The sequence below is a fragment of the Sinocyclocheilus rhinocerous genome, unplaced genomic scaffold, assembly GCF_001515625.1.
Source record: "Sinocyclocheilus rhinocerous isolate Xijiao unplaced genomic scaffold, SAMN03320098_v1.1 scaffold348, whole genome shotgun sequence".
NCBI classification, from domain to species: Eukaryota; Metazoa; Chordata; class Actinopteri; order Cypriniformes; family Cyprinidae; genus Sinocyclocheilus; species Sinocyclocheilus rhinocerous.
In genome coordinates, this window is record NW_015635025.1 from 1323624 (window position 1) to 1332949 (window position 9326).

The following is a 9326-nucleotide window of genomic DNA, read 5'->3' on the forward strand; positions in this document are numbered from 1 at the left end:
CGTAATCAGTCTTACTTTTCCAGTACAAATAAGACCAATCTACCTTTCCATAACTGAATTAAAAAAGTTATGACCAGCTTTGAAGAAAAACTATTTGGTGACTAACTTTTTAAGACTAGTCTAAACAGTTTATGCAACCGGCCCCAGAGAGCCGTTGAGAAACAGAGTTGCGACACGCTTTGATCTCGCCGCCACGTGGTCACGTGGTTCATAGAGCTCTCAATAGTTCCAAACAACTCCATGCTGTCAATATGTTTCAAGTAGGATAGACAGCAGTTTCACTATATTTATGTAAGAAGAGAATATAAGTGAATGTTTAAAAAAGGCCAGCAAATAGGAATGTAGCCTAATAAAACATTTAAATAAAGTTTAAAAGAAAAACACAAGGCAACCAACTGCATTCAGGGAAACTCTTTCTTGTAGATGAATGGGCTTCATCAGTGGCTCCAGCAGGTGTATGGCACTGTGAGTATCATGAGCGCTCAGACTGACCTCAGATTTGCCCCGCAAACATTTCTTCAAGCTACCCGTAAAATTTATAGTGAAACGTACTTTAAAAGCGTCTGGAATGCAATAAAGTCATTTTAAAACATTTGCTGCATGGATTAAAAATAGGCTAATAAATAATTAACATATCATACAAAATTGCGTTGCAGCAAATCCTTTAAATTTTAAGTTATTCAGAACAGCGCAACATAAAAATCAGAAAAAGCAGCTGTACAATTATAGGACAAAGTTTTACATATAGGCTATGCCATTATAATTTGTGTTTTATTTTTTAATTGTATGGAATTATAAAATAAAACGCAAATTATAATCGGGCCTGTTTTAGGCTTTTCCTTATTTTTATATTTTAGACATCCATCAATTATGGTGATGAAAAAAATGACTCGCCATCTCCGCATTGGATGTGCCTTTAGAGAGAAATGCAGGATTACATAATGAGAGTTTCTAGAGTTTCTATTTTTGATTTGAATTATTTCATTTTAAAGTAGTATGTTAAAGCTTTCTATATATTTTATCATGTCTGTGAGGCAATTCGCTGAGTTTAGGTTCATCATTGTGAAGCGCTCCTGTTCAAGCCTGAGACGGCAGAAAGCGTTTGTTTTCTTTATTTTATAAAAGCACAACGTTTTGTTGATATTGTGAGTGCACACAAATAAAACTAGACCCTTTACAGTTTAGAATGATGTATTACTCTTACCTTTATGAGCAAAAATGACGGCGTATTAAGTTGTTTCCACTGTTAGAAAGAAATGCAAGCGATCGCGCTGGCGCCTCCATGTCCTGCAGAGCTTCTGCTTCAACTCTCCGCACAAACGCAGTGCACATTTATCTAGGTTAAACACTTAAACTAACATTGTGATATGCTTGAACTGTTTTATATCTATAGATTTTATTTTATGCTTGAACTGTTTTATATAGAGATTTTATTTTAGGCAAGTCGTGATGATTTGAGAAGGCTAAATCGATCAAGGCTATGATCAATTCACTGTCTGCCGCTGGCCGTTACTTAAAAAAAAAACGTACATTTAACGAACAAAAAATGCTCCAAACGTTTTTCTAAATTTACTTTATTAAAAAACTAAATTAAATATAATCACTTTTCCATTACATACAAAACTGAATTATTTTAATTGCTGAAACAGTAGTATAAGCTTTTTTTGGGAAGAGGGGAAAAAAGACGGGCTATGGCCTATATTTGAGGCCCGTGCAGGGCTTTAATCCACTTCATCCAACGCTGTTTTGTTCTCATCTGTGAGCATGCTCTTGATATATGTATTTTACCATTTTGTGAGTTCACCAAACTCTGTGCATACCCTCGGAAGAAATCCTGCAGGCGCCCTTGGGCTTCAATACTGGAACTATGGGTTGTTTGGAACTATTGGCTGCTCCATGACACGCTTTACTTCCGCATTCCTCAGTTCCTATGGACGCCTAAGGGAGTGTCTCAGCTCTGTTTCTCAATGGCTCTGCTTGCAACCACAACTGTTTCTGAGGAACTACATTGTTTGGTGGCAGAATACTGTTTTTATTAATATCATTAGACTTTATTTGCTCTGTTTTATTTTGTGAAACCTTACCACATATATATGGAATAACCGTTTTATAAAAGCAGTAACCCCCGTGAAGGTGTGGTTAACAGTGAATTTATAACAGCTAAGGGGGTTTAACTCCGCTTCGCGTCGTACCTAACAACGCCCCTTAGCTGTTATAAATTCACTGTAAACCACGGCTTCTTGGGGCTTATTGCTTTTATAGTGTACTGCAGTTGAGTGCACTATATCAGAAAGCACGGAACAAAATGAAGTTATGAATTCGGACGCTGATGTATACACTGCGCGTCAGAGAGCGGGAGCTGTAACAGAAACATATTCATCACATATGTACATTTATCTTACATGTACCTTATTTTAGAAAATAATATAAATAACAATAACACTCACAATGACTTTATATTGTAATTATACAGACCTCAACGCAAGCTTTGTGGTTTCATCGATGGTATATTAGTATTTTTATTTTTTTTATAATAATAAAAGATTGTCACACTTCTTTTAAAGAGTTTGGTTCTTTTATGGGGCTTTTTTCCCCTTCATTATAATACTGGGACAGAACACCCTACCATTTTTAATACACTTAAATTGACCCGGTTTTGTAAATAAATACCCTCAAGGTCAAGAGCATTTTAATGAGAAACACCAATTTAATCATGTGTTTCCAGACACTTGACTGTGTGTTACTGCTTACACCAGTAAGTATTTCACAATATTATCTACTGCATGGATGGAATATAATTAAGATGTGCACTATTTGCATGTAAGTTTACAGAATATAAATCACACAGCTTTATACTTGCCTAAATTGACAGATTTCGTGTCACTCACATGGAGAAAGAGGAACAGCCTGCAGGGCTCGATGAATCTTCCTGCGCCGAAGCCCGGAAACACGTCGAATGACACGACGCTCTCAGACAGCAGGACTTGCTCTAAAGACACTTCCAAAAAACCTCCGGAGGATTACAACATCCGCAACATGTTCAGAGATGGCAAAGTCCCCAACCTCGGCAAACGCAAGAAAAGCTTGACACTGCTGGGCTTCTATAAGGCTGGGAATCCTGCGGAGAGTAAAGCGGGACAGAAGGTGTTTGTGGAGGACAAGGGTGAGTCGAGCACCGCCGATCATTTATCTGAATGCTGGAGCTCCGGTGCGCCGTCTCTCACCGAAACTACTTTAGATGAAAACTCAAATAAAACCTCCGGGAATCAATTTAAAGGAGACTCTGAGAGAGAGCGGCCCAGAGAACCAGAAGACTGATGAAGCCACTTTAAATGTGGACTCGCAGGACAAAATAAGAACAAACACATCAGGGATTGTTGGTGATGGTTCAAATAGCTGCTCTAGGTTTTCAGTACGAACTGTGTGTGACTATCACCACACCTGCAGCCGCCGCTGACAATAGAGATGATGTGATGAAACACAATGACCTTAAGCCTGGACAAGCTAGTCAGGAAAGTACAGACACTCAGCAGTAGACCCACAAATATAACATCATGAGATGTTCAAACTAGAGGTCAACCGATTGATCGGTTTTGCCGATTAATCGGCACCGATAGTTGATTGCTGGAACTATCGGCTATCGGCAAAAATCCATGCCGATAGTTTTTTTGGGTTGCCGTCCTTTGCTTTATTATACAGTACGAAAGTGAGAGCGCCCTCTAGAGGTGAAATTTGCACTGCACCGAGTGGGATAATTCAGTTTTAAAACAGACAACAAACGGTGTGTATACAGTTCACTACACTACATGTTATCATGTCAGTACTAAGTAATTAATTTGTTGACTAGATGCTGCATTAGTGGAGAAAGCACAGCAGTATGTTTGCTATCAAGGCTGAGAGGACGCGAACTTCCGGGTTGAATGACTCATCGCTCCTCGCTGAGAAAAGTAACATGTACCATGTGACACGGCATCTTTATGCGCTTGAGCAGTGATCTTGATTAATACAAAGTGAAAATATATTTTAATCCATGCCGATAGTTTTTCTGGGTTGCCGTCCTTTGCTTTATTATACAGTACAAAAGCGAGAGCACCCTCTAGAGGCGAAATTTGCACTGCACAGAGTGGGACAATTCAGATTTAAAACGGACAACAAACGGTGTGTTTACAGTTCACTACACTACATGTTATCATATCATTACTAAGTAATTAATTTGTTGACTAGATGCTGCATTAGTGGAGAAAGCACAGCAGTATGTTTGCTATCAAGGCTGAGAGGACGCGAACATTAGCAGCACCTCAAGCGGTTAAAACAATGTGCCCAAAACACATGCAAGTCTGACGCAAATGCTTAATTTTAAGATTGTTAACATCTATTTGCATTAGTTTATATCCAGCTGGTCACTTTAATGCGTTTGTTATCCAGCGAAGTTGCAGATTTAAAGCTGTGATGTGAGAAAGCACATTGATATGAATACAGCTGAAAGAAATTCTGCCGCGCCACATAGTTTTCCAATAAATTACATTATATTTGTCCCAAATCGTTGTTAATGTACATAAAGACTTCACCCTAGCCTGTAAAATTGTGTATTGTGCATTTTTTCAGCGAAACGTTTGTCTTTCTGTGGCTCTAATAAAGTCTGTGTGCTTCATATAGAGAGCTATAAATATAGATCACACTTTCTCTTTCTGCTTGCTCTGTTTTTTGAAACACCGAACTTCAAACTCATCTGTGCCGCTTTGATCATTCTTGAAGTGAACTTTTGCCCATTTGGTGATTAAATAAACTGTTTTAGGCCGCCGCTTGTGTTGTCCTAGACGTGACGCGGCACTGCGCTTTTGTGTGTGACTAACATATTGTGTTGTTTTGATCAGATGATTAAGTGTTATAACACTTTCGAAATAGCAGTGATTGACGGTGATAACCATAGCAATGGACGGGACAAAAAATATAAGTGAGAGCAGCCTCAGTGATTTAATTCTGGAACCGGCCCTGACCAAACCCCCACAGACAGCGTGCGTCCTGAGCGAGATCTAGTTCATGGACCAAAAGTGTGCGTAAACTTTATTGAGATCGGGACATATTAACCAGTCATTTAATTTCCAGTTATGGACGGTAGAAAGTTCAGGAATGAATGGTATGCGATTTATGACAGAATATAGTCCTTTGGTAACAGGGCCGGTGCCAAGGGGGGCATTCACGGGCCTTGTCCCCCCAAAATGAGTTACTGTGCCCCCCCTTCCCTTTGAATCTGCATTCAAATCAGCAGCAAGAGTCAAAGCTAGTCCACTGTTTTGGAAACGTTGGCAACCTCTTTAAGTTATTCTTGACTGTGTTCTATTGACTGCTTTGATGTGTTGCAATATGGTAAGACGTCGTTTTCAAGCTTACATCCGAAAAAGATGTTTATTTTGCATTCATCAACACCCCCCACCCCCCGTCAGCCCCCCCACTTTTAGAATCACTGACTTAGTTTTAATATAGTTTTTCCTTGAATGTGTATTAAATTATTCCCAATAGTCTATTCTCTTCATTTCATAGCCTTTCTCTTGGTGGCGCTGCTTCCAGTTGTGTATGTTTATATTAGAGCTTTTGTCCAATCATATTTCAGCAATACTAGAGTACGGTAGGTTCATTTTCATTTTTGACTTTTGAATTGCTTTATATGCTTTATTCTGATGTTATTTACAAGACTTAAGGCTATGTTCAAGTTTATGTAAGAATATCTAAGGAGCGCTCAGTTTCCAAGTCAAGCTGTGCTCACTGGCCTTTTCCTCGGCGCTGGCAGACCGGCGGAGATATATATATATATATATATATATATATATATATACATTTATTTTTATTTTTTTTCCAAAGATGTAAATAAAACAAAGATTATTGTAGTACGTTTTACAAGAATATAATTTTTCAGTCTTGGTACTTTAAAATGTTTAATTCAATGTTTTACTTGCCGTTTCTTTGTAATTACTTGTGAAATTTACTAGCAATTTCTGAGTGAAATCGTTTCAAAGCCTTTTTTTTTGTGTGTGTGTGTCTGGAAAGGTGAGTCCACAAGATGTTAACTCCTCAATCCAGAATAGTGGATTCACCGGCACAGTTGTTTTTAGTATTTATTTGATTGTCATGCTAACCTCCTTCATACTAGTTAATTTTCTGTTAATTTCCTGAATACCAGCTATCATTTCAAGACATAAAATGGTAAGTGGAATAAAATGGACCAAAATGACTGAGGTAACATGCAAACCTATTGAAACTCTTATATATACATCAAACCATTATAACACACAGAGCAGTTAAAGCACGTGTCTTCTGTGGCAGTGCTGTATATATATATATGATGGTGCTGGAGAGTTAGCTTCTTGCTAGGGTTGATGACAGCCTCCACACCACACAGTTCTTGATGAATTCCTGTGGATCGTTGGCCGTCAGATGACCTCCTGAGGATCACACGACCACAACTCCTTTCTAGAGGATAAGCTAACTACAGACCGATTCCAAATCTCTCTTTTCTATCAAAATACTAGAGTTATTTTCACAACTATGCTCCTTCTTTAGAAAGAAATGGTATCTGCATGGAACTCCAGTCAGGCTTCAGACCATTTCTTTCTGAAGGATGCATCTCTTTGTTAGTGTTACCAGATCTTAGTGCTGCCTTTGACACAAAACTCTCGAATAGGAAAATGAGTGATGTCCATCAGTCCACAAATCTGGTTCATTCTGCAGTATGTAATCATGAATCACACTGTGTTTGTTCATCTGATCAGAAGAGAACTGGTGCCTGACTGAATCTGGTTTCATGCAAAGCTGTTGCTGATGCAGTGCCACATGGGAGATCTCATGCCTTTTAGAGGTCTTTCTCTTCCAATCTCCTGTCACTCAGTGGATCTATGTAAAACATTTGTAAGCAAACAGTGCCTTTCATCATCTATTTTAAAGGGGTCATATGATGCTGCTAAAAAGAACATTATTTGGTGTATTTGGTGTAATGAAATGTGTTTATGCGGTTTAAGGTTCAAAAAACACATTATTTTCCACATACTGTACATTATTGTTTCTCCTCTATGCCCCGCCTTTGGGTTGAACTGTTCTGGAATAGTGTTGTAAATACAACTTAACCACTGATTTCTAGTCGTGTCCTCTTTTGGAAGGCCAAACAAAGTAGTTTCGCTTTCACAATGAAACACAGCGTCTTCACGACATGGCGGCGGCGGCAACAACAATACTACAGCGAGAATTAAAGTTACGCCTTCTTTCTTTGCGTGAACATTTGGGCGGCGTTATGCAAATCTTCCCACATCGTGACGTAGGTATGTGGGGCCGTGTTCGAACGAGTCGTTTTAGTGTGGCTGACTCTTAAAGGGGTCATATGATGCGATTTCAAGTTTTACTTTCTCTTTGGAGTGTTACAAGCTGATTGTGCATAGATAAGATCCCTGAAGTTGCAAAGACTAAAGTCTCAAAACCAAAGAGATATTCTTTATCAAAGTTAAGAGTCAGCCACGCGTTACATTTCCGACGAGTGCTTGCGGTGTTCGGTCAATCACAATGCACTGGGTCAGCTGGCCAATCAGAGCAGACTGCGCTTGTCGGAAGGAGGGACTTTGTAGAAAACGAAGCGTTTGAGAGAGGCGGGGCATAGAGGACCTACAATAATGTACAGTATTTGAAAAATAATGTGTTTTTTGAACATTAAAGCATGTCAACATATTCTGTTACACCAAATACACAAAATAATGATCTTTAAAAAAGCATCATATGACCCCTTTAACTTTTATAAAGAATATCTCTTTGGATTTGAGACTTTAGTCTTTGCAACTTTACAGATCTTCTTTATGCACCAAGAGCTTGTAACACTCCAAAGAGAAAGGAAAAATTGAAATCGCATCATATGACCGCTTAAAAAAAAAAAAAAAACAGTAAGAGAATCAGAGTTTTGTCTCAGGAGTCTGTATGTAATCTCTTACTGGAATGGGTTTGTAAGTGATGTTCTTTTTTTAAAGATTCAAACTTGAAATGAACATGTATTTTACATCTATTGAGTTCTCTTAAAAGCAGTAAGTACAACGGCTTTGTTGAAGGACTTGGCACTTCCTCTGCAAGACTGAAGGACCCTGGAGTGTTATTGATGTTGTATTTTTATGATTTGACAATGACAATCGTAGTTATTGTTTTTTCCAAGCATTCAATAAAAATAAAAAGGCACTCTGGTTTCAGGAGAGCAGCAGCAGGACTCAGACCGGAAGCAGCACAGACGACCAGCTTCATGCAAATACCGAGAGAAAAAGCGCACTCGACTCGCTGTGATCTGCAGGGACTGCCGTCTGTCATCTGTGCGTCAGTTATATATTACACACTGGACGCTTTGCGATCAGATATTGCAGTTTGGCTGTCACTGTGGTTAAACTGGCATTGTTTATAGTGAGCATATACAGTCTACGGGAAGAAAGCTGTAACCGCGCGCCTGTGCTCAGTACGTTGGCCGTGTGTTGAATATATCTTCTGCACTGGCTGTGACACACCCGAGGAGGACGGAGGCGCTGAAGCGGATCTCTCCCGGTTCAGCGGAAAGACTCCCGCTCGCCTTATTAATATTAATGCAATAACGTGACCCTTCGCTTCAGGAAGCGACAAGCTGTTACGCGTTGCATCCATAAGCTTAGTCACGTCGAGGTGCGTTCAGGATTGTGTAATTGAGCAATGGCGTCGCTGGGACACACATGAGATCAGCTTGGGATCTGTTTGTTGCTGCGGCGCCCGAAAACTCCCACCAGACTGTAACCTGCAATAGTTGAGAAATGGCCATCCGGCGGACCAGCACGAGAACAGGCTAAAGCTACAGGTAAGTGTGCAGGATGATTAATCACCATTATTATTATAGTATTTAAATCACGTTCAGGTGTAAACAAGAGCATAATATGGATAAACGTTCTGTTACTTCGCCTAATAATTAGGCTGTAAATATGATGTGGCTTATTATATATAGTGATCAATTGATATTTTATAACCGATACCGATACCAATTATTTGCATGTTTATGTGGCCGATAACCGATATGCAGAACCGATATTTATTTACTGTTATAAAGTAAATAAATGACTGAGTGAAGTAAGTCCATACTTCACTTTGTTTTTTCCTCCTTTCAGTCATCTTAAAAAAAGTGTTGAAAATTAGCAGTCTTTCATGTTAAATTTAATCTTCACATTACAACAATAAAAAAACATTTTATTTATAAAAAGCATCAACAGCAACAACACTAATATTAACAATAAGCAAAATAAATGTAGAATGTCTAATGTTTTCAAATGGAGAAAATAAATAAAGGA

The 9326-nt window shown here is 38.8% G+C and overlaps 1 protein-coding gene and 1 pseudogene across 1 annotated transcript in view; both read left to right on the forward strand.

Annotated features, from left to right (window-relative positions):
* LOC107746173 (uncharacterized) overlaps positions 1-3536 on the forward strand; it is a 6143-nt pseudogene extending 2607 nt beyond the window's left edge.
* Positions 3537-8298: 4762 nt separating this feature from the next.
* Positions 8299-9326, forward strand: part of LOC107746174 (lactosylceramide alpha-2,3-sialyltransferase-like) — a 12064-nt gene continuing 11036 nt past the window's right edge. Inside the window, exon 1 of the mRNA XM_016560287.1 lies at positions 8299-8842. The gene's annotated coding sequence lies outside the window, so the exon portion shown is untranslated. The remainder of the gene's footprint in view (positions 8843-9326) is intronic.